This window comes from Pituophis catenifer, unplaced genomic scaffold (assembly GCF_029215685.1).
Source record: "Pituophis catenifer annectens isolate HBS135680 unplaced genomic scaffold, rPitCat1.0.hap2 SCAF_2, whole genome shotgun sequence".
In the NCBI taxonomy this organism is placed as follows: Eukaryota; Metazoa; Chordata; class Lepidosauria; order Squamata; family Colubridae; genus Pituophis; species Pituophis catenifer.
In genome coordinates, this window is record NW_027256882.1 from 202,915,983 (window position 1) to 202,942,248 (window position 26,266).

General features: G+C 42.4%; 1 protein-coding gene across 1 annotated transcript in view; it reads right to left on the minus strand.

Moving 5' to 3' along the window:
• Positions 1-26,266, minus strand: part of NRG1 (neuregulin 1) — a 647,655-nt gene that overhangs the window by 259,017 nt on the left and 362,372 nt on the right. The gene's annotated exons all lie outside the window — the stretch shown is intronic.

Here is a 26,266-nt window from a genome sequence, read left to right on the forward strand (position 1 = left end):
CAAAAAGAAATTGCTTCCCATTTTTTCCTTGACTTCCCTCCTTCCTCATTTGAAATGCAATGCCTTACAAAGAACCTGCAAGGGCTTGCAACAGAATCTAAAGTCAGCATCACTTTTTAGTGGTGTCAGAAATTCACTAGCAATGATGGCACCTACCATCTGGAATGAGCTCCCCCCGGAGATACGGAGATCCCGGATCTGTGCTCCTTCCGCCGTGCTGTGAAGACCTTTTTATTCCATCAAGCGGGCTTGGCCTAATCTCTTCCCTTTTTAAATATGTAAATTTTAATCTGTTTTTAAATTATTGGGGATTTTAATTTGTCTGGGCCAAATAATTTAATTTGATTTTATCGGGTTTTTAAATTTTGTGTATTTATGTATTTTATTGTTGGCTGTTCACCGCCCTGAGTCCTTCGGGAGTAGGGCGGTATACAAATCAAATAAACTAACTAACTAACTAGCAATTCATTGAGAACTCATAAATGATTGTGCTCTGGCAGACTGAAGGTTATAAAAGCATTGGAGATGATAAAAAGGAGTGCATATCAAGTATTGGATAGACTTGAAGAAGGAATTCATTCGTGAACATTATGGAAATTGAGCCCATATAGATAGGAAGGGATGTGCACCTCTCTCTGCCTAGTAGCAGCGAATTATCTGCCTATGAGATCCTTGGTGGTCTCTGAGTTAGTTGTTTACTTGCAGATGTCAGAAGACATGATGAAAACTCTTTAATTTCACAACACATGGACAGACTTAACCATAGTTGAGCAGAAATTAACACCAAGGTTAATACAAGATCAGCTGTCAAGAAGTAAACAATATCCCAATTAAGGATCACTAACCCAGACAACAAGCTAAAAGCAAACAACAGCCTAATCAAGGAACCACCAAGATCAGTCCCACCAAGACTGACAGGACAACTAGTAGAATAGAATTATTATTATTATTATTTTTTAGTATATATAATGACAGCAAACTCCACTTCCTTTTAGCACTGATGATGTTACCTAGTTTGACAATGAAACATCGTAGACGAGAACAACCAAACTCAGAGAGCACCAAGGACCTCCCAGTTCAATCCTGAGCTACAAATATTCTCTTCCATTAATTACCTGCCTACTGACCTGTCTGTGAACCACCTGGGACTTGCTTAACAAGTTCCAATTTAAGTTGTGATCCAACTTAACAATGCCTACAAGGAATACCAGAATTGCCATTGCTAAATGATGTGATCATGTGACATCACTCTATATGACCATATATTGCTTAATAATGGAAATTCCAGTCGAAAATCATATAGTTAATCCTTGTTAATCCTCCCTGTTTACCTGTAAACAGTCCATATTCTGTTTTGATTTTTAGTGAGGTGGAGCTCTCCACTTCCCTCTACTGGCCTGGTCTTACCATTTAAAATATTTGTCTGTACATTTGAAAAAGTGCCAGTTAGGTGTAGTGGTTAGGCATCAGGCTAGAAACTGGGAGACCATGAGTTCTAGTTCTGCCTCAAACATGAGGCCAGCAAAGTGATCTTGGGCCAATCAACAAGTCACGTACAACAACAAACACCCAGTTGCCAACATTGACACAAAAGAGGGGGTGGGGGAGAAGGAAGAAAGAAGGAGAGAGATAGGGAGGGAGGGGGATTATTTTTGAGTCTTAATGTCTCAAGCAGCAGATTGCTAGTCTTTTTCTTCATCCATATCATTGATAAAAAATGGGAGTGAGTCTCCCATTTGTCTAATTGTCTAATAGTTTAGAGTGAGTCTAAACTATTTGTCTAAATCCCAAAGGAATTTTTTTCAGGAAGCAACTGAACTTTCCTGTTTTAGAGGGTCTTTGAAGCACTTGACCCTGAGGACACAGATAAACCTCCAAGTGCTTCAACGACCCTCTAAAAGGATGCAAATGACCAGTTGTCTGCAAGGAATATAAATCCTTCCATTCCCCATTATCCTGTCAGAACTGAAGAAGCTTCTTGGAGGAGATGTGAAATGTTTTCAAAAGAAAAACAGGAAAGTCCAATTGCTTTATATACTTCTTCAGCTTATTTAGAATAAAGGAAACCATGATATGCAACTCGGTAGACCACATTTAGGTTATATTTGCCTCCTAGATAATGAAGAACCATTTCTGAGCATCCTTTGAGTAAAATTGTTCCACCAGCTAGAAATTCACCAAATTATGCCATATGGTCTTGGTCACATTTATCCATCCTGTCCAAAAAGGTATAATGAGCACAACTGTGATTAATATTTTACTGATTCTAAATACATTACATCCACAATATTTTTTTGGTATACATCAAACCGTCATAAAATTGAATTGAGCCTGGATAGCTCAACAGACAGAGCTCTGTAATTTAACACCAGCTGTCTGCAATTAAAGTAAGATCGAATCTCGCCAGGCTCAAGGTTGACTCAGCCTTCCATCCTTCTAAGGTAGGTAAATTGAGGACCCAGTTGTGGGGGCAATAAGATGACTTTGTATAAATATACAAAAGTATGAAGGCTATTGCTTAACGCATTGTAAGCCGCCCTGAGTCTTCGGAGAAGGGCGGCATATAAATCAATTTTTTTTAAAAAAAGATATAAATTGTATAAACTTATGCTGACTTCTACTAATTATAGTATTTATTTTTAAGGCTTGCTGGTATGTTGCTTGATTATCTGTTCTACTACCTTACCTAGTACGGATGTTAAACCAATATTGAAAAATATTGAGAAGATCCTAGAAGTCTTTTCTTTTTCTTCCTCTTTTTAAATATTGGGACTTTTGACATCCCAATTTAAATTTAAATAATAATGTTTAAAAGATTATTATTATTATTATTACTCTGAGATCCCTTTTACTGGGTCCTGAAATCCTATAGGATGTAATTCTGCCCCTGTAATTTCTTCAAGGTAAAAAATTATGATATATTTATTAACCTTGAGTGGAGCGGCGTGGTGAAGACGCTCGCTTCCCACTCGGAAGGTTGAGAGTTCAATCCTAGGAAGCGACAGATGTTTCCCTATCATGGCACAAAGAGAAAATATATTCTGCGAACTGCGCATAGGTGTCAGGAAGGGTATCCGGCTAGTAAAAGCTCAGCCCCAGTCAGTCACCCCGAGTCCACCCGAAACAAGGTATTACAGAGTCATAAAAATAAAAAAGAAGAACCCTAAGCAACATATTAACCATCTGAAAACACACACAAATACACACAAACACACATGCACTCAGCCGTATATTTTACTATTATATTTTGCATTTCTCACCAGCCTCATCTCATTTAGCTTTCCTAATCCCATTCCTGCAAGTTTGAATTGCAATTTACGCTACTCCATATTCATCGGCATGCTCTTTTAGTACCTATATATCTCCCTGTTGTTGCTCTGCTTGTCAGCAAGCACACTAATCCTTAAAAAGTTTCTTTTCTTTTCTTTTTAGTGGGACTGTCTGTGCCTCTGCTCTCGGTGCCCCTATCCTTTATCATTTCCAACCATTGTATGCTGTAGATCTTTTGTAGGGAGCCATGGAGAAATCACCCAGAAGATCTTTAGATTAGAACAGATGCAGAAGCATGTGCTAAGTCCAGGGAGGTCAATATTCTGGTTTGATTTTTAGTGAGGTGGAGCTCGCCACCTCCCTCTCCTGGCCTGGTCTCAGCATTTTAAATATTTGTCTGTCTATTTGAAAAAGAGGCAGTTAGATGTAAGGTTAGGCACAAGGCTAGAAACTCGAAGGACCATGAGTTCTAGTCCTGCTTCAAACTATTAGAAAATATTAGAAAGAAACTCAGTCTGGCTATTCCCTGACTCCCTGTGGCATAAATGGGAGGGAAAGGAAAACAGTCAGATTTTCAAGATTCTGTTACAATTTCTCAATAAAGTATAGTTTTAATCTTCCTGCCGAGTCAGTTTCCTGATTTGGTCTACCTTGCATCTTTCCTTGGGGTTCTCTAAAATTTCCTTCCTGAAATGCCAGGTACATGACCATTGATCCTTAACTTTTCCTTCTCTGGCATCTTGAATAATCTTAATGTGATCACTATCCTCCAAAGGGCCTGATGTCTTCAATCTAGGGGCCAAATCAGGGGTGGGCTGCTGGGGATTTGCAGGGGTTCATGAGAACCTCTAGTTAAGATCTTGTGCAGTTTGGAGAACCCCCAAATCCCACTCCTGGCTGGCCCCGCACCCACCCCTCCCAGAAGTCCTCACAGGGCCCATTTTGGATGCAGGTAAATGTAGGGTGCGCGCGGAGGCTCGGGGAGGGTGAAAAACGGGCCTACTGGAAGTTCGGGAAGACCAGAAATGGGCCTGTTTCCAGACTCCAGAGGGCCTCTGGAGGCCATTTTCGTCTTCCTGGAGGCTCGAGGAAAGCCTCCGGAGCCCAGGAAGGGCAAAAATACCCCCCCCCCCCTGAGGTGCAGGAGGCCGACTAGGCCACATCCACCATGGCCATGCCCACCCAACAACCGGGCAGAGAACCCCTTGCTAAAATTTTTGAAGCTGACACGTGGGCCAAATCTTATTTTTCAGGATCAGGTCTGGGACAGCCGTCTCTCCTGCTCCTTCTTCCATTTACGGAAAATTGAAATTGTTAATAAGAGACATGAGGAATCTGTTGGAGCAAAATGTTTAACTAGCTGAGTTAATGTTGCAGCATAAATTGAGATACAAGTAGTCCTCCACTTACGACAGTTTGTTTAGTGACTGTGCGAAGTTACAACAGCATTGGAAAAAAAATGACTTAAAACCGTTCTCACAGTTATGACTGTTGCAGCATTCCCATTTGTCACGTGATCCAAACTCAGCCACTTGACAATGGACTCATATTCATGACGGTTACATGTCCCATGGTCATGTGATCACCTTTTGCGACCTTCTGACAAGCAAAGTCAATGGGAAAGCCAAGATTCATTTAACAACCGTGTTACTAACTTAACAACTGTGGCAAGAAAGGTCATAAAATGGGTCAAAACTCACTTAACAACTGTCTTGCTTAGCAACAGAGTGTTTTGGCTCAATTGTGGCAGTAAGTAACATGTACGTGAAGTTTTCTAACAAAAATATATTGTCATATGAAAGTAGATGATTCATTATAAGCAACCCAAGTCTAATAAGAGATAAGAGGAAATTTACTTTAGTGATTGAAAAGAATTATTTTAAAAAAAAACAAACAATCTAGCACTGAGGCTTTCAGTCGCCCAAGTGAACAAGCCCTGAATATATATGATGTTTACATAAGACAAAAACCAAACCATTTTTTTTAAAAATTACTTGTATATGCAAAATGGTGCCGCCTAACTGTCTGATGGTTGACCAGAAGAAACAACTTACCCTAATAAAACTGAAGTCGGGCACATCTCTTTAACAATCTGCAAATAAATCTTTCCTAGGTGAGGTTAGAGGTTTCTAATAAAGAGTTATTTATTCATAATTACCACTAAAACACTTTCTAAAAATCAACTCCTCTTTGCTGACAGGAACCTCAACAGTTTTCTGTCCCAGGCCTTTCTCCAGCCACTCAAAGTTCTTTGCCCTAGAGCAGAGGTCTTCAAACTTGGCAGCTTTAAGACTTGTGGACTTCAACTCCTAGAATTCTCCAGCCAGCATAGCTGCAGCATAGCTGGCTGGAGAATTCTGGGAGTTGAAGTCCACAAGTCTTAAACCTGCCAAGTTTGAAGACCTCTGCCCTAGAGTTTTCCCCAGCCCTCAATAGAGTAGAGCGCTCGTTACTTATCCAACAGTAACTTTTGCTAATCAGAGTTGATTAATTAATGAAATGTGGCTTTTCACTGTTTATGAAGCACTAAATTCCCAGGCCAGTATGTGTAACCATGGGGCAGATGTCAGGGAATGCCCTAGACGGTCTCTCCCTATTTCTGTAGAAAATACAGAATAGTAAGCAACAAAGGACAATGGGAACGTCGTTGAAAATATTCAGGAATTCCAGAAGAATTACAAGTAGGCAGTCGCAATGTTTTATTTGGGGATGAATGGTTTGGGTAACTCCCAGCAAAGTATATTTTTGTCCCTTTCCCCCAAACAGAGAAATCTCTGTTTAAATGTGAAATGATTTAGTCTACTTTTCTTCTTTTTCTATGCCATTGTTATTCATGGTGATGGATGTTTGCATCCAGTGTTTTAAGCCTGAACTGCTTCTCTCTAGTTCTTTTCTTCCTCTGATTCAAGGATTTTCTCTAAATTCTAAGGCAACAGGAAAAAGAAGTAAAGAACATAACTCTTGTTATCTTTCCAGTTTAGCCACACCGGACCTCAAAACTACATGAAGAAAAAGCCATTAGTAGAAGATCTGTTGTTGGATTCATTTTTGTGGAAAAGCTGAGGGGGCAGGAAAAGGTTAGCACACCATGGATTTATTTCCAGTTTGTTTGTTTGTTTGTTTGTTTGTTTGTTTTTTAAATTGCAGACTTAGGGCCAAAGAAGGATACTGAGAAAGCCAGGGTAGGGTAGGGTACGGTAGGGTAGGGTAGGGTAGGGTAGGGTAGGGTAGAGTAGAGTAGAGTAGAGTAGAGTAGAGTAGAGTAGAGTAGAGTAGAATGGAATGGAATGGAACGGAACGGAACGGAACAGAACAGAACAGAACAGAACAGAACAGAACAGAACAGAACAGAACAGAACAGAACAGAACGACAGAGTTGGAAGGAACCTTAGGGTCTTCTGGTCTAACCTCCTGCTCAGGCAGGAAACCCTACACCATTTCAGACAAATGGTTGTCCAATCTCCAGTGTTGGAGCACCCACAGCTTCTGGAGGCAAGTTGTTTCACTGATTAATTGTTCTCACTGTCAGGAAGTTTCTCCCTAGTTCTCGGTTGTTTTTCTCCTTGATTAGTTTCCATCCATTGCTTCTGGTCCTGCCTTCAGGTGCTTTGGAGAATAGCATGGAACCGATGAGCTCCTCAACAAGAGGGTGATGAGAAATTTCAAGAACAAAATACAATGTATGAATCAGTATATGGATGTGATGGAAGTAAGGATGGCTTGCCAGGATAGACAGATATACCGGTAGTCCTTGATATATGACCAAAGGTGAGCCCACAATTTCTGTTGCTAAGCGACATAGTTGTTAAATAAGTTTTGCCCCATTTTACAACCTTTCTTGGCAAAGTTGTTAAGGGAATCACTACAGTTGTTAAGTAATGTTGTTAAGTGAATCTGGTTTGTCCATTGAGTTTGCTTGTCAGAAGGTTGCAAATGGTGATCAAATGACCCCAGAATACTATGACCAACATAAATGTATGCAGTTGCCAAGCATCCTAATTTTGATCATGCGACCATAGGGATACTTCAACTGTCATAAGTGTGAAAAATGGTCATAAGTCACTTTTTCGATGTTCTTTTAACTTTGAACGACCACTAAATGAAAGCTTGTTAAGTCAAGGATTACCTGTATGGTGGTTTGGGGAGCGTGGAAGTGTAAACCAGATTTAATTTTATTTTTCTTTTAACTTCATGCCTTAATTTATTTGGCTTAGGGTATCAGAGCAAGTTTACATCCAGTGTTCTCAAAAAAACGTAGAGCGAGAGATCCACCAATGAAAAAAAATTGCAAGATGCAAAAGATATGTATGTATATGCAAATTATCCATCTTTGGGAAGGGAAATAGACAGACCTCCTGGGCATCACCAGATTTACACTGTCTGGAGTCAGTAAATGAGAATTAGAGGAGACACCAAGTGTGTTATATTTGATAAGATAAAAGGGGATTTCAGTAGGCATGGCTTGGAATGAAAGCTGAAATTCCCTGTTTTGCCTAGTTCAAAGTACAAGAATCCTACTGCCAGACATGCCCTGAAGGTTTCTCCAGACAGGAAGAAAATTGTACTCATAAAAGCCTTTCCCCTTTTTAAGCTAGTTAGTTTTTAAGCTAGTTACTAGATTTCTTCTGAGTTTGAGCTACCATAAATGAACATGGATCTTCTCCTACGAGATCTATTTTTAAGAATAGGAAGAATTATAGGATGAAGCCCAGAAAGAAATGCAGGCTCACAACTACTGGAAGATAAAACGGTGTGTCTAAAAACTGCACGTTAGGAATACATTTATAGAGCTTCTAGAGAGAGATCCTAAAGACAGAAAATTTGTGTTAAATTATAGGATTAAGCCAGATTTACCTATATTTTTCTTCTAACTTCTTGCCTTAATTTATTTGATTTAGGTATTAAAGCAGGTTTACATTCAGTGTTCTCAAAGAACGTAGAATGAAACAATTTGCAAGATGCAAAGATATATACATATATGCAAATTATGTGTTACTGGCAAATTATTATTGGGAATCGACAGACGTCCTGTTTATTGAGGTGTAATGCCCATTTGAAGCGACAGTTTTGCAGGATAATATAGTTTTGTATAATCTTATACAACTTTCGACCGCAATTGAGCCCAAAATTTATGTTGCTAAGCGAGACATTTGTCAAGTGAGTTTTGCCCCATTTCTTGCCACAGTTGTTAAGTGAAACACTGCAGTTGTTAAGAGTAGTGAATCTGGTTTTCCCATTGACTTTGCTTGTCAAAAGGTTGCAAAAGGTGATCGCATGATCCCGGGACACTGAAGCCATCGTAAATATGAGTCAGTTGCCAAACGCCTGAATTTTGATCATGTGACTATGGGAATGCTGTAACGGTTGTAAGTGTAAAAACAAGTCACTAAATGAACTGTTGTAAGCCTGTAATCACTACCAGCTATGTCAGCACAGGGTCACACTTCAAAATTCACACTACAAACATTTAAGGTAAAAGTAAAGGTTCCCCCATTCGTCGTTTCTGGCTCTAAGGGACGGTGCTCATCTCCGTTTTTAAGCTGAGGAGCCAGCGCTATCCGAAGACGTCTCCATGGTCATGTGGCCAACATGACTAAATGCTGAAGGTGCACGAAGCGCTGTTAGCTTCCCACCAAAGTGGTCCCTATTTTTCTACTTGCATTTTTTACATGCTTTTGAACTGCTAGGTTAGCAGAAGCTGGGACAAGTAACGGGACGCAGCACTAGGGATTTTGAACCGCTGAACTGCTGACCTTCTGATCGACAAGCTCAGCGTCTTAACCACTGAGCCACTGCATCCTACAAACATTTACCTTAGGTTAATTCTGTGTTACAGATAGCTGGTCCCTTTGGCCATTCAGAAGCACAGGCTCTTGAACTTCTTTGCTTTCAATCTTTTTTGGACCATCTGTGGATATCCTTTTACTTTATTCTTGCTTGACTTGAGGAACTAAAATGTGTTGCTTTCCTAGTTCTGGTGACTCTGGATTTTCAATTCCCAGAGACTACAGGAACCATTTGCACCACTCAGGTAACCCTGAGGACACAGATAAGCAAGTGCTTCAACCCTCTAAAAGGATGCAAATGACCAGCTGTCTGCAAGAAATATAAATCCTTCCATTCCCCACTATCCTGTCAGAGCTGAAGAAGCTTCTTGGGTGAGAAGCAAAACGTCTTCAAAAGAAAGAACAAGAAAGTCCAGTTGCCTCCTGAAAAAAGCACCTTTGGGACAACCATGACCTGGATGACTGAGAGTCTCTACAGAATTCCCAGAGAACTTGCTTGCTGCCAGAAATGTTTTATTTATTTATAAGCCTCGATCATAATTCATACCCATGTAAGAACTTATGTTTGGCCTTTATTTTGAGGGACGCATACACAGTATGACTTTAGTTTATTAAAAGCTATTTACTTAAATATTTTCTTCCATAGCTAAAGCCCAGGCTGCACCAGGGCAGGCGCTGCTAAACTATCCCATACACACCAACTGTCTTCTCAAAATTCACTCCCACACCTGGGTTTATTGCCGTCTCTAATCTCACAATTTCTACAATTAATTTTCTCCTGCATTCTTTGTTTACATAAAGCAGATTTGGGAGATTGCACACTTTTGCTAACAGGCTATCCTGCTCTTGGCAACAGGTTATGTACCGTATGTTGATTACAGTTTCAGAATACTTCAATGATACTATAAAGTGCAATTGGCAGACTCTCACAGCCAATGCAGATTCTTACGTCCTTGGGTTTTCTGATTTGGAGCTGTCAAATCTACCTGGCTCTGATACTGATTCTTCCCCCCGCCCCCCAAATCTGGTATGACATCATTACACAATGCTTAAGTGCAATGTTGTCCTTCGCAGATTTTCTTCCTACTACATCACTTGATATTGTTTAGTCTGTGGGTTATTTAGTAATGAACTGTGATTTCCCACTATGTACTTAATTGGCAAGCCTCCACCAGTTTGTTCTGCACAAATCGTGTTGGAATGCACCCCCACATACACACCTGAAGAAGTGTTAACCTCTCTTTCTTATCCCCCAATTATTTTAAAATGGACCAAATGCCTTCTTACAGCCAGATCCTGTTCTGTTTTCTCCTAACACATAGGATAGGATGGGTTTTTTTTTTCAAGGACCAGAAATAACCCTTGAAATAAAACTGAATTCTAGTGTATTCCTCCCATTAGAACAGCTGCCCCTGCTTATCATTAGAAATTCTAATTTTGCCCCATTTTTTAAAAAAAGTTGGTAACGAGAAGGATCGTATTAATTATTTATTGAGTTCTTAAATTATTAGACACAGCATATGTGTAAGGTTTAATTTTTAAAAGGAGAAATGAATATAAGAAATTAAAGCAGAAAAAGATCTTTGAAAAGAGAAGAAAGCTATCAACACTAAGTGGTGAAATACAACACCAATTAAACAGACAATGGATATAAACTGAGGAAAAAGTGATTTAATGGTTAAGTGCAAAAGCTATTTTTAGTGGGAGAAAGACATGCAGCAACAGAATTTAAAGTTGGTAACGAATTCCACTGTAGTAACACAATTAAAAAATCAAAGTAAGGTGAAATGTATTAGAAAAAATATTAAGCAGAATGTGTTTGGAAATTATATTTAGTGTACCTTTGCAACCAGAGTGCTAATGGGCTGGGAAGCCCTCGGTTTCATTGTTAAGCAATAAGTACAATTCTTCTTTGACTGTTGCAATAGAAAGCTATGCGGTATTTTGTTTCCTTATCTGTGCCTCAGCTTGCTACTCGGTGCCAAATGCATTGGGCCAGATTAAAAGGAGAAGTAGAACCTCCACTATTGGAGGACTTCAGATAATTCATTTTATTTTATTCTTGTGTCAAGGATTGGAAGCATTTTGCGGGGTCCACAAAAACAGAAGATTGTGTGAAAACTGAATTTGGAGGATTAAGTACTATAGATCAGGTTCTTGAGCACCTGATTCAGTTCGAAAGTAATCCTTTTTCCGAGCACAAATTATCTGAAGTCTTTTTAATAAGATTTATTGAAGCAAATAGTATAGCAATTTCAGCAACTAGTGTATTCTCCACTAAAACCAATTGATTGCCTTTTGGACAGAATCTTTTGTTAATTCCTTTCTAAGGGCTTTACTGTGAACTGTCAAAGAGACCAGTATTTTCACTGATAATGGGTGAATTTTCAACTTTATGCACAAAACCAACTTCTGACTCCTCATCGGCTGTAGAACCAATTCTTAACATCTGCCTTTAGGTGTTAAAGAGTGTGTGTTGCTACTTCTACTTGTTCAGAGAATGTAATAAATTAGTACTCTGCTTCAGCATAGTGTGCTATGTAAACCAGCAACTCTAGGTTGTTAATTCCAGTTTATGGTTTAGCACTAGGAGACAGGGGTGGGTTCTAAATTTTTTTACTACCGGTTCTGTGGGTGTGGCTTATTTTCTGGGTGTGGCTTGGAGGTCATGTGACTAGGTGGGCGTGGCTAGCTGGTCAGAGTCATTTCTGGAAGGTCCTCGCACTTACGACCAGTCCTCGCACTTACAACCCAACTCATTTGTTTGCTTTTAACACTGATCAGCTGTAGGACGGCTCTTTGAAGCCCTGCGGCAAGAGTTTAAACAGTTTTTTTCCCTTTAGTCATCAGCTGGGACTCAGGAGGTAGCAATAGATTGGGGGTGATACCAAATAAAAGGTAAGAATAACGTGGGGGGGGGTGGGAGGGCGGCGGGGGAGAACCAGTTCGATGATGTCATATCGTCACCGCTACCGGCTCAGCCGAACTGGACCGAATCGGGAGGAACCCACCACTGCTAGGAGATAGGGAACATCATCTAAAATCTGCAGATTGTATGCAACGTGTCTGTGCTACCAGGGCCTAACAAAATGGCTGCTTTTTGTGCAAGATCCTTTCCAATGGGGTTTTCACACACTGTGTCATCAGGAAGCTTTGAGAACATTATTTGACATTTAATGGCAACTTGATTCAACTTGAGTCATTTCAAGGTTTGTCTTTAAGAAAACTGGTTAACTGCTTTCACGCTTGCAGCTGGCTCATGTTCAGCGGGGTGAAAATATCGAGTAATGGGATGACCTTGCCAAATTTTAGTGAGGTTCTTCAAATAAGAAATTGGAGAAGTATTTCCTTTGTACCTCTTTTAAAGCAGATGTAGCATGGATTGGTCTAATGTTTAAGACACCAGACTAGAAAGTGGAAGTCCATGAATTTTAGTCCATCCTAGCCAAGAAAGCCAGCTGCGTGACTTCGGGCCCCTCCCTCTCTCCCAGCCCAACTCACCTCATAAGGGCTGTTGGGAAGACAATAGGAGGAGGAAGGTATGTTGGATATGTTTGTTGCCTTGAATTATTTGCAAGAATAATAAAGACATACAAATAAAATAAATAAATAATGGATGAAGAGACTACTGTCAGCCTCCAAGATGTCCTTCCTGGGTTCTGCTGAATCAAAGCAGAAAATATTTTTTCACCAAATTAAACATAAAAATTTTCCAAAAACGTACTGCTACTTTTCCACTTCGTTTATGCTTTCATGATACTGAAAAATTATTATTTATTGCCTTGGTTTGTGGGTCACATTGCATGTTACATTACAGTGCCAGAAATATTGGCATGGCAGACTGACATTCTTGGCTCACCCTAGGAAGGACCCATGTCGCCCCTAATACTGGCAGGGCTTGATTGTCTCAGGTCGGTGGCTTGCTTAAATATGCTATTGGCACCCACTGCAGCCCAATGTTTTCTTTCTGTGCTGCATTCACTGCTTTGAGCTATCTGCGACCCTAGGAAAGTGAATTCTATCTGTTCACCATCAATTTCTATTTTGATGTTTCCCTTTCTTGCAGTGGTCTTGAAGCCCATAGAATCGCCACGAGTCGGACTCGACTGAACGGAAAACATCATCAGCTATTGGCGCAGAAAACTAGAGTGCCACAAAGAAAAGAACTGAGGATGTGGCTTTCATAATTTTGCTAGCCCATGTTCTTAATTGAGCCACTTTCTGAAAGTGGTAGCTTAGCAACCATTCACTGATTTGACAAACTTAATGTAACCTTAATATAAAATTGGACTTCAGAAACTATATTGGTTTGACCTATATTGGTTGGCTTGAGCCCATACTCAAAATATCAGTGCCGAGAGGAATCCCCAGTGGTGTTGGCAGGACTAGACGAGACATAAAACATTCAATCAGTACAAGAAAGGGGAAAATTAAGGTTTAGGCCAGGCCGTAGGAAAGAAGAAAGTGAATGAAGGCTTAATTACCGTGAGCCCCCAGAGAGCTCTGACAGGCAGAGTGTTTAAGGAGGTGATAAAACTCATAGGCTAGTTACTCACAACAGTCTCTAGGAGTCCATCAATATTCAGTTCAATATTGCATACAATCTGTAAAACCAGCAGAAAAATCATCCTACCCAGAAAGCATCATGAAACTCTTTGCATCACCAGTTCCAATTTGCCGGCTTTGGTTTTAAAAGAAATCTGTTTCAGTGGGATATAGGTAGTCCTCGAGTTACGACCACAACTTGAAACCCAAATTTATGTTGCTACGTGAAACATTTGTCAAGTGAGTGTTTATGAATTTTCTTGCCACAATTGTTAAGTGAATCACTGCAGTTGTTAAGTTAGTAATGTTGTTGTTAAGCGAATCTGGATTCCAGATTAACGTTGCGTGTCAGAAGGTTGCAAAAGCCCATCACATGACCCCAGAGGACACTGCAACCGTCATAAATATGAATCAGTTGCCAAGCATCTGAATTTTGATCATGTGACCAAGGGGATGCTGCAACAGTCATGGGAAAAATGGTCATAAGTCACTTTTTTCTATTGTAACTTTGAATGGTCAGTAAATGAACTGTTGTAAGTCGGGGACATGCTGTAATCTAATCAAAGACTTGCACAGCTCTAGCAGAAGCATCTGGGAGACAAGGGGAGTGGAAACTCAAGATGGTGGTTTGAACTGTATGATCAATGCCCCGCCCCTTATATAAAACGTTGACATGACACATGTGCAAAGGAGCAGGACTTTAATTATCTCTTCTGTGGATGCTACTGAACTTTAGTATGAATGATGCTAACTTCAATTATTCATTTGATTGTAGTGAATGAATTGTGTCCACAAGTCTTAAAGTTGCCAAGTTTGGAGACCCCAGTTCTTGATGGTCCGGATGGTGTAAACAACATTTAGTAACTACCATATTTTTTGGAGTATAAAACACTCTGGATTGTAAAATGCACCTATCTTTTTTGGTGAGGAAAACAAGAAAAAGAAATCTGCCTCTGCCTCCCAGCAATTTTGCCTCGTTGCAGCAAACAGCAAATAGCCTGCTTTACTTTCATTTTCATTTTCAGCATAGCTTGATTAGCATAAGAAAAAAAAAATCTGCTCCCAGCAATTTACCTCCTTGCAGCAAGCAGCAGAGGCCCGCACAAAACAGCTGAGAGTCGGGAGGCCAATCCAACAGACAATCAACTTGTGTTAATTAGGCTGTGCTGAAGCTGAAATGGGCTGTTTCTTTTTGTTGTTTGCTGTAAGGAGGTAAATTGCTGGGAGGCAGAGGGCCAGTGGGTGGGTGGGGCTACATTCGGTGTATAAAACACATCTAAATTTTCACCCCCTTTTAGGGGGGAAAAAGATGCATCTTATACTCTGAAAAATACGGTATCTCTGATACTTTTGGGTGTTCTTCTTTCCCTTGCTTTTACCATTACAGATAACACCTGTTAGAAATGTTCTGACCCATTTGGAACAGCAAGGGGGCTGTGTGAGGATGCTTTTTGTAGATTTTAGCTCTGCATTTAACACAATAATTCCACATAGACTAATGTCCAAACTTATGGATCTTGGGCTTTCTTATTCAATCTGCCTTTGGATTATGGATTTCCTGTCTGGCCTCTCTCAGAGGGTCAGATTAGGTAATCATATCTCTTCAGCCCTTATTCTTAACACTGGTACACCACAGAGTTGTGTGTTGAGTCCCTTACTCTATCATCTGCATGACTGCATTTCCATTCATGCTAGTTTTTTGTTTGTTTTTTTTTAATTTGATTTATATGCCACCCTTCTCCAAAGACTCAGGGCGGCTTACAATGCGTTAAGCAATAGCCTTCATACTTTTGTATATTTATACAAAGTCAGCTTATTGCCCCCACAATCTGGGTCCTCATTTTACCTACCTTAGAAAGGATGGAAGGCTGAGTCAACCTTGAGCCTTGGAGAGATTCGAACCAGCAGTAAATTGCAGGCAGCTGATGTTAATAACAGTGCTTTAGTCTGCTGCGCTACCAGGCTCCTAGTAATACTATTACTAAATTTGCAGATGATACAACAGTGGTGGGACTGATCTCCAGGGGGGATGAGTCTACCTATCGAGATGAGATGGAATGGTTGCCTTCATGGTGTGGAGACAATAACTTGGTCCTTAACACAAATAACACCAAGGAGCTTATAGCGGACTATAGAAGGAATAGAACAGACATCCAGCCCTTGCTTATCAATGGAGACCGAGTGGCCAGTTTTACGTTTCTGGGGGTTATCATAAAAGAGGACCTGACCTGGGGCACTCACATTGCAGCACTGGTCAAAAGGGCCCAGCAGAGATTATACTACCTGAGACTTCTCAGGAAACAACAACTGAATGAAAAACTGCTGGTGGCCTTCTACCACTGCACCATAGAGAGTATTTTAACTTACTGCACCTGTCTATGGTTTGCCAGTTGTACAGTGGCAGATAGGACAGCACTCCAGAGGGTCAACGTCATTGCCCAGAGGAACATTGGTTGCCCTCTGCCCTCCTTGGAAGAGCTTTATAGCTCCCGCTGCCTTAAGAAAGTTCTAAACATTCTTAAAGATCCAACTCATCCTGAGCACCCATTTTTTTTTTTGAACTGTTACCATCTGGCAGATGGTACAGATCAATAAAAACAAGGACAAATAGGCTGAAAAACAGCTTCTATCCCAGGGCAATAACCATGTTGAATTCTACGGTATAGTGCAATATCGGGTTTTCAATTTCAATTATATAGAATGTAAAAGATGTATGTTTGTGTTTTTATTTTTATAGTTATAATGTACACTGAAGAAGGCATTTAATTTCATTGTACCATGTGCAATGACAATAAACTATAAACTATAAATCTCAATTTTGGAAGGAGGACAGGAACAGTGTTTTTATTGTTGAGTATAGGACTTGCCATTGTTTTTTAGCAAAAAGGAAGGAAGGAAAAAGGAAAGAAAAGATAGGCATCATATAACTTGTCAAAAAGTAGTTTCCCCACCTCCACCAAAAACACTGAAACTTTGGAAGGAGATTTGGGGAGGTCACAAAAATGTACTATCTACTTTGCTGGAGGACTAGAATTCAACAAAATTAGGAGCAGACGTACATTTGATGTAGAACACTAGCAAAAATTGAGGGTCACAGCTGCAAAATGATCCTGATGATTTTTTATTGTTTTGGCTATCCCCTACCAGGATATGATATTGTACCGCTACTGTTATATTATACAGATATATCATATATATGTCTCTCGTGTATTTATGAGAGAGAAAGAGAAACTTTTTGGAGAAAAGTGGTAATGGAAGTTTGATGAATCAGTTCATAAAAGAGATAAGCTAAAGAACAAGGAAACATCCTCAGAGCCCATTCTGTGCGTTTGGTAGAGATGTGTACAGTACAGGTTTATTCATCAACAGAATTTCCTTTTCTCTTTATGCAGCATAAATATATTTGTAATGAGTCTTCACGTAAAGAGATAAAACAGCCACAGGGGAAGGAACACCTCCATGCAAGTGTAATTTTTTCTTGAATTTTCTCCCTCTCCCTCCCTCCCTCCCTCCATCTCTCCCTCCCTCTCTTTCTTGTAACATGGCCTCTATACCAGGGGTGGGTTCTAACTGGCTTTACTACCAGTTCTCTTTGCGCACGATCACCTCTTCGGCGATTGCGAATTTGCCCAGCTGAGGTGCGGCAATCCGCTCTGCCGCACCTTTCAGCTGGGCGAAAAAAGAAGAAATATAAGGTCGGAATAACACGGGGGCAGGCGGGAGGGCCCAGCTCACGAAGAAAGAGAACCAGTTCGATGACATAATAGTGTCACCGCTACCAGCTCGGCCGAACCGGGCCGAACCGGGAGCAACCCACCACTGTTCTATACATGCATACAATATTATCACTACAAATACACATAATGCAGTGAAAAAAAAGAGATTTATACATTCTATATTTGTGAAATTACAACACACTACAATAAAGCTTTTCTCCTATACTGTCATTATCTTCTTACATCCTACATTTGTTTCACCTATAAGCGCTCTGAAGTATAGGGCTGATCTGGACCGCAAACATCCAGATGACCACTAGATGGCAGCAAGCATTTTGCATCCTCTTTCAGTCTCTGTCTGCTGCCATTTAGTTGTTGTTTAGTTCAGTATGGTACCCTTACTGAAGGAGGGAGTAAGGAAAAAAGAGGAATAAAAGGAATACACCCCTTTGTAAGGTGAACTAAGGTTTTGTTTTTGAGTATCTCGCGAAGTGGGGGGAGAGGGGAGCAGGACAGACAGAATTAAATGCAAACATATAATATGGCTTAATCTTTGCTTCTATCACTTCTTCGCCTTTTGGCTAAGATCTTCCTTTTTGCTACGAATTAGGAAAATTCATAATTATTGAGAAGTTATGACTCACATATCTTTCCTGTCCTTCAGACTATTAGTTTCCGACCTAGTTTAAACAGCCATTGCACCAGATTTCTTTGCACGACGTACTAATTCATGGTAGAGTGAAACCATGATTTTCTGAATGACACTAGATTACAAAACACACACTGAGCCAACATCTATCTAACCATGTTTTAACATAGTGTATTGTGTGAAGTCAGCTCAAGTGTATGGCAAAAGCAGGGGTGAAATCCAGCAGGTCCTGACAGGTTCTGGAGAACTGGTAGCGGAAATTTTGAGTAGTTTGGAGAATCAGCAAACAACCATCTCTGGCTGGTCTCAGAGTGGGGTGGGAATGGGGATTTTGCAGTATCCTTCCCCTGCCACGCCCACCAAGCCACACCATGTCTATCAAGCCACGCCCACAGAACCAGTAGTAAAAAAAAACAAATTTCACCACTGGACAAAAGCCTTTTTGTTTCCTAAAATAATTGATGAGTTTTCATGAAAATGAGTAGAAGAAGGTTATGTTTTATCACTGCCATCTACTCTTATATAAATGATGTTATTTGACACTGGTTTTAACTATCTGGATATATTTTGAACTATTAACCCATCTCCCATTATGAGACATCAAGATTGACAATGGTTGTGTGTGGACATATCAAGGAACATGAATGAATCGTTTTCTTTCTTGAAACTTAGCATAAGCTGGAATGTTACTGGAATCCTTTTTTTTTTTTTACATGGACCCCTCCCTGTTAAAGCCTCCCTCCGCCCAATAATTGGAATCAACACATCTTTAAGTTGGATGCATTGAAATTTTAGGGCAGATTTTAATCGTAGCTATAGTAATTAATTTTTAGTATGATTTGATTCTCTGGTATTATGTCCTAAAGCATTTTTTTTAAAAAAAAGGTTAACATGATTTTTCCTGTCAAATTAGGTGTTAACTTCTGTTTATTAAATTTTAAGTTTATTATTTTGAAGTTTTGATTTACATTTTAGTGATGCATTAATTCAAAGGCAGAGGATAACTTTTGCTTTTAATTAACCACCTTAATTTTCTTAGTGCTTAGTTGGGTTTAGTAGCAGCTTGCTTTGGCACTGTGTACTTCTGCTGCTTAGAAATGCATTCAAATGAAGTTCAAACTAATGAAGCTTAGGAAAGAGGATAAAATATGTAACAGCAAAAAGTCCCCTTTCTTTGGAAAAAAATAATGAAAGACAATAGGAAGTTATTTCCAGAAATCATTCATGAAATATCTCCGCAATCAAAGGCACCACCAACGATTCTGTGCCCTTTCCTTTCCAGTCTTCAGCCTTCATTCATGAGTAGAGTGACTCATGGCATTGTTATGTTGAATGGGCAGCAGCTTCGATAGGCCCACCTATCTTGGCAATGACAATATTGTCTGCAGAAGTCAAACAAGTTCATTGAACAAGGAGAGGGTGGGCAAACCCATCAGGAAGTTCCACACGCCTCTCCTTTCAACTTGTCTGGACAAAGCTGGAACAACACTGGCATTTTCTGCCTGCTAGTTGGAGGGGAAAAAATACTTGCTTAGGAAATATTTAAGCATTTTTAAAGGGTGTAAATTAGGGACTTCTCCCATATCTTCCACTATGGAATTGTTCTTTGTCAAAAACAAGCCACAGTACTTTCCTTCCTTCTCCCACACCCATCCCTTTTTGTGTCTCTCCCTGTCTGCCTGACACACCAAACTTGCAAGTGGCATGAATTTTACAAAGCATTGACAATATCGCTTCAGTTCTTAGGAATAATTATAAGTAGGCTTAGCCTTAAAATGCTCACAAACATGCGCACACCGAAACATGTTTGCTCCAAGGAAGCACAGTGTGTCATAATGTTTTGAATTATTCAGAAGAGGCTTTTGCAACTTATTACTCACCTAGCCAAATGCACCCAGCATCTTATGCTACTGATAATTCATTGCTGGAAGCCCAAGACTGTAAAAGGATATAGGTTATTCAAAGCTAGTGAGTGACTGCACATGGGTCATAGAACTGTTTTAAGAGCAGGATTAAAACTGAATTGGAAAAATTACAGAGGACCACTAGATGACAGCAAAGCAATATGAAAAAATATAACTCCAGTGGTCAACCGGATCTTTGCAATAGCACTTAGACTTATATACCACTTCATAGTGCTTTTACAGCCCTCTCTAAGCAGTTTACAGAGTCGGCATATTGCCCCCAACAATCTGGGTCCTCATTTTACCTGCCTCGGAAGAATGAGTCAACCTTGAGCCTGGTGAGATTTGAACTGCCAAATTGCATGCAGTCGGCAGTCAGCAGAAGTAGCCTGTAGTACTGCACTCTAACACTGCACCACCATGCTCTTATCAATGAAGAATTAATGAAGGTAAAGGTTTCCCCATCCAGTCATGTCTGACTCTACACAGTGGTGCTCATCTCTGTTTTTTAGTTGAGGGAGCCAGCATTGTCCAAAGACTTTTCTGTGGTCATGTGGCCAGCATAACTATACGTCAAGGAGCACAGAACACTGTCACCTTACCATCAAAGTGGTACCTATTTATCTACTTGCATTTGCATGCTTTTAAACAGCTAGGTGGGCAGGAGCTGGAGCAAGTAGCAGGAACTCCCGGTCATACGGTGCTTGGGTCTTGAACCCAGACTGTCAGCTTTCCTATTGACAAGCTCAGTGCCTTTAACCACTGAGCTAGGACAGCCCCCACAGTAGTGCTAATGATAACAGATGAATGCTTAAGTTTGAAATCTTATCATGAAGTAAAACAGATTCACTCATGGAAATTTTTATTCCATTTTATAATCCAGAGAAAAAAAGATTCTATCTTAATTCTATTGTTACACATACAAACACATACAACTTGTACACTGATTCTTTCTTTCATGTCTTGTATTTTAAAGTCTCCCCCTCACATTCTCATACTTCTCATATATTCTCAAGAGTACCCTGAAAATATATACTCCCAGCAGGGTCACTCAAGATGTGAAGCTAAAGCTAACAGACATTTATAGTATATGTGACTGCAGTGATTAGAGGAAGATACTGGAGGAGATAAATACTTTAGAGGCAATGGCAAAGGCATTATTTCATACTGTGAGGGAGAAATAATTGATATACCACTCCTGTTTGTTTTTTTTACCAAGAAAACCACATAGATAGATAATATAAAGTGATTGATGACTGACGAAAGGTTGAGCATCTTTTGGAATAGTAAGATTGTTAGATTAAAGCTGTTAAGTTGGGTGAATGAGGACGCAGCAAGCCAGAGTAGTTCGTGACAACAGCTCTTTATTGTATGGTGAGACTCCAGCAACTAAACCTGGGAGCCAGCTCCCTTTATATACCTTACAACAGTAGTGGTCAGCCAATCAGCTGAGGGTCAGTTATTTCGAACTTCCCGCCAAACAAACCTATTTACATAACACTCCTCCCCTCTCAGAAGTCACTTGGGGTGTTATTTACATACAAAGTCTCTCAGGTGACTAGGGCGTGTACGAGTCCTAGTTGACCTGCGCAGTTCAGTCGGCGGGGCGGCGTCGAGCAGGTCGGAGGGACTTTCTGTTTCTCCCTGCTCCGCCAATGAGGCCTCCGGGACCTCCTCGTGGGCGGTGACTTCTCCGGCTGTTTGGATTACCTCGATGGGGCGGTGCTGGATACCAGAATCTTCAGCTAAGTCCTCCGCTCTACTCGGGCTTGTGTTTTGTGCTTCTGGTTGGTAGTCATGGTCAGAGATGGGGTCGTCTAATTTGTCGTCGGGGTCTGCGGTTACCCGTTTTCTTAGTTGGTCAATGTGTCTGCGCCAAATTCTCCCATCCCCCATATCTACCCTGTATGATTTGGGCCCTGTGATTTCTGTGATTGTCCCGGCCTCCCAGAGTGGGCCCTGTCCATAGTTTCTAGCGTGTACCGGTGTCCCTATGGTAAACTCTCTAATCTTCCTCTCCCCCCCTTTGAAAACCTCTGGAGAGTAATTGAGGTTGAGCCTATCGAGTATTCCTCGGAGTTTCCGACCCATTAATAGTTCTGCTGGGCTTCGGCCTGTGGCTGTACAGGGTGTGGAGTGCTGCGCTATTAAAAACTTGTCTATCCTTTCCTGCCAGTCTCCTGCCAGTCTCCGGGGCTTAAACGTGAGAGGGCCTCCTTTGCTGACCTCACAAATCTCTCAGCCTGTCCGTTACTAGCCGGATGAAACGGGGCTGAAAGGACATGTCTGATCCCTAGTCCTGCTAAATAGCCCTCGAATTGTGTCGCGGTGAATTGTGGCCTGTTATCTGACACTAGGATGTCCGGTAACCCATGGGTGGCGAATAACTGTCTTAGCTCCCTGATGGTTGCGTCGGTGGTAGTGGCTTTCATTAGCTTGATCTCCAACCACTTGGAGAATGCGTCTACGACGACCATGAAGGTCTGTCCATGAAATGGGCCTGCAAAGTCAATGTGTATTCTGGACCAGGGTCCCTGGGGCCTTTCCCACTCCCTCACGGGTGCCGTTGGTGGATCTGATCTGGACTCTTGGCAGGGCTGGCATCTCCCCACCCACTCGGTAATGTCTGTATCCATGCTGGGCCACCAGACGTAGCTCCTGGCTAGCCCCTTCATTCTTACAATCCCAGGGTGCCCCTCATGCAACAATGTTAAAACCTTTTCCCGTAAACGTAAAGGAATAACAACCCGAACGCCCCATAGCAAGCAACCCCCTTGCATTGTCAGTTCGTCCCATTTTCCCGCAAACGGTTTAAATTCCCCGCTCCCAATCTTTTCCGGCCACCCCCTCATAACCCAACTTGCGACTGTCTGGATCATGTGATCTTTGGTTGAGGCTCTCGCAACCTCGGCTGATGTGATGGGCCCAGAGTCCAAAACGTCTATCAGCAGGATGGGGATGCCGGGTGTGGGGTCTTCTAAGCCGTCGGGTAGTGGGCATCGGCTGAGTGCGTCCACGTTGCCCATGTCCGCCCCGGTCGATGTACCAGGCGATAGGAGTATGCTGCGAGGAAGATGGCCCAGCGTGTCATCCTGGGCGAAAGTGCTGCCGGGGTTGGTCGATCTCCCGCGAGGAAACCCAGGAGCGGTCGATGGTCGGTGATTAACTCAAAGTCCCTCCCGAACAAGTACTCGTGGAATTTCTTTACTCCCGAAACGGCGGCGAGGGCCTCCTTGTCGAGCTGGCTATAATTTCGCTCGGCACTTGATAGAGTTCGGGAGTAATATGCGATGGGCACCTCTAGGCCATTCGGGAGTCTGTGGCTCAGGACGGCTCCCACCCCGAACGGGGACGCGTCACATGCTAAAACAAGGGGAAGCGTTGCGTTGTACTGTATTAAAAAACTCTCGGCTGATAGCAGTTTTTTAATGCCGGTGAATGCCCTGTCTTCAGCCTTCCCCCATTTCCAAGTGGCTTTTTTGGTTAACAGTCTATGTAGGGGTTCTGCCACTGTTGCCTTGTCCTTAAGGAAAATGGTGTAAAAGTTTAATAGTCCCAGGAAGGCCTGTAACTCTGCCTTGTCTTTGGGGGTGGGTGCTTCTCTGATTGCCCTGATCTTGCTTTCTGTGGGGTGAATGCCGGTGCCATCTACCCTGTACCCTAAGAATTCAACTGAGGGGACTGCAATCATGCATTTGTTTCGTTTTACTCTGAGTCCTGTGTCCCTGAAATTCCTTAGAACCTCCCTCAGTCTTTCTCTTAGCTGTTGCTCATTGTCGGTGGTGATGAGCACATCATCGAAATAGGGTACCACCCCGGGGATCCCTTGTAGAAGCCGCTCCATGGTACTTTGGAACAGTCCGGGGGCCACGCTTACTCCGAATTGCAAACAGGTGCACTTGAAGGCCCCTCTGTGGGTTACGATAGTCTGTGCCTCTGCGGTAGCGCCATCTACCGGCAGTTGCTGGTACGCCTGCGCAAGATCGAGTTTTGCGAAGATCTTGCCAGGGCCCAGGGAATGCAATAAATGGTGAACGACGGGCACTGGATAGGCGCTCTGCTGCAGGGCCTTATTAATTGTGCATTTGTAATCAGCGCATATGCGCACTGACCCGTCCGGTTTGACCGGTGTAACAATTGGGGTCTCCCATTTGGCGTGGTCGACTGGAACGAGCACCCCTTGTTTGATTAATTTGTCTAGTTCAATGTCTATTTTGGGCTTCAGGGCAAATGGTACCCGCCTAGGCTTTAAATGGATGGGTGCAACATTGGGGTCTAGATTAAACGAAATCGGGGTCCCCACATACTTGCCAAGCCTTTTGTCGAACACGTCCTGGAACTCCTGCATCAGGTCTTCCTTCAGGGTGCTTCGCACGTTCCTTACTCCGGTGAATCCCATGCCTAGGGCCCTAAACCAGTCCATGCCCAGGAGGCTTGGGAGGTTGTCGCTGACTATGGTGAGGGGCAGTTTCTCGGTAAACTCCCCGTACTTTACTTGGAACTCGCCTTTTCCTTCGACGGGTATGCGGTTCCCCTGGTAGTCCTTCAGTCTGCGTTGCTGTGGCTGGAGCTGTCGCTTGCGTGCGCTGGGGATGACTTTCTTTAGGTTTTCCCAAGACATGATGGATATTGGTGATCCCGTGTCGATCTCCATCTGGCACTCCCGTCCCTCGATCTCGACCGTGGTGTAGGCCTTTTCTCCGGGCAAGGTGCAGGTCTGTGCGATGCGTATGGTGTAGGCCCCAGCGTCTTCAAATTTCACGCCCTTCCGGTTTCTGCCATCTCTGTTGGGCCTTCGGTGTGGTGCCGGCTCTGATTGGACGGTTTGGCCACGTGGTTTGTAGCTCTGGTGTGCCTTGGATCTGCAGACCCGAGCGATGTGGCCCGTCTTCTCACAGGAACGGCAAATGGCGTCCCTGAACTTACAGTTTTGTCGTGAGTGGGACCCTCCGCAGCTGGCGCATCCGTCTCTGGGCTCCCTGCGGGCTGTGCGTGACTGTTCGGTGCGGTAGACTTCTTCTTCCGACTCCCCTTCGCTCGCGGTGCTCGTGGCCTCTCTGTGCACCGGTGCCGTCTTTTGCGTTGTTCTGGTTAAGTGGGAGCTCTTTAGTCTCTCTGCCGCCTTTGTTGACGACTCTTGCGCCGTGGCCTCGTCTAACGCGATGAGTAGGGTCAGGTTTGACCTCGCAAGCAGCCTTCTCTGAAGTCGACTATCCCTCACTCCGCAAATTAGTTGCTCTAGGAGCATCTCATCCAGGTCTCGGTACTCACATTGGGTTGCGGCCTTACGCAGGGCAGCGATGTACTCACTGATCGATTCGCCCTCCTGCTGTAGCCGTTGCCGGAAATCATAGCGTTGGACGTACTTCGATGGCGTTGGTGCATAGTGGTCTTTCAGCAGGGTCTGTAGCGTTGACCAGGAAATGTTGTGGACCGAATTCGGCTCCGACAATGCTTCGGCTGTGTCGAAGACCCTTGGCCCGCAGTGGCTCAGGAACAGGGCTTTCTTCCGAACGTCCGGTAGCCCTTGCATGTCGTTTGCCACCATGAAGCACTCGAACCGCGACATGTAGGATCCCCACTTCTCTTCCTTGGGGTTGAAAGGCGCTGGCGGGGTGTAGGCAGACATCGTTTCGGGGATTCTCCTGTGCTCCACTCGCTCGCCTGGCTGGATTCGGTTGCGGTCTCCGGTCCCTTCTCTGAACGTGGCTTCAGCTCTTTTCTCGAGTGTGGCTTCAGCTCTCCTCTGCTTCTGGCCTCAAAATCCCACCTTCGTCGCCAATGTTAAATTGGGTGAATGAGGACGCAGCAAGCCAGAGTAGTTCGTGACAACAGCTCTTTATTGTATGGTGAGACTCCAGCAACTAAACCTGGGAGCCAGCTCCCTTTATATACCTTACAACAGTAGTGGTCAGCCAATCAGCTGAGGGTCAGTTATTTCGAACTTCCCGCCAAACAAACCTATTTACATAACAAAAGCCTTCTTTATATTGCCATGCAGGAAAAGAAAATATAAGAAGCATTAACGTGAGAAAGGTCAATAGATTGAAAGCTGAAAAGAATTGACTACCCATTGCCATATTAGGCTCCAGAAAACTGAAGTGGACTGCAATTGGACAATGCAATCACTTACCAATTAGCATTTAATATGATGGATATCTAACTTTATGCCCCAACATAGTGATACAGATGATTATGTTGGACAACCTTTATGATAACAATAGCAATAGCACTTAGACTTATATACAGTTTCACAGTGCTTTTACAGCCCTCTCTAAGTGGTTTACAGTGTCAGCATATTGCCCCCAACAATCTGGGTCCTCATTTTACTGACCTCGGAAGGATGGAAGGCTGAGTCAACCTTGAGCTTGTGGGACTTGAACTGCCAAACTGCTG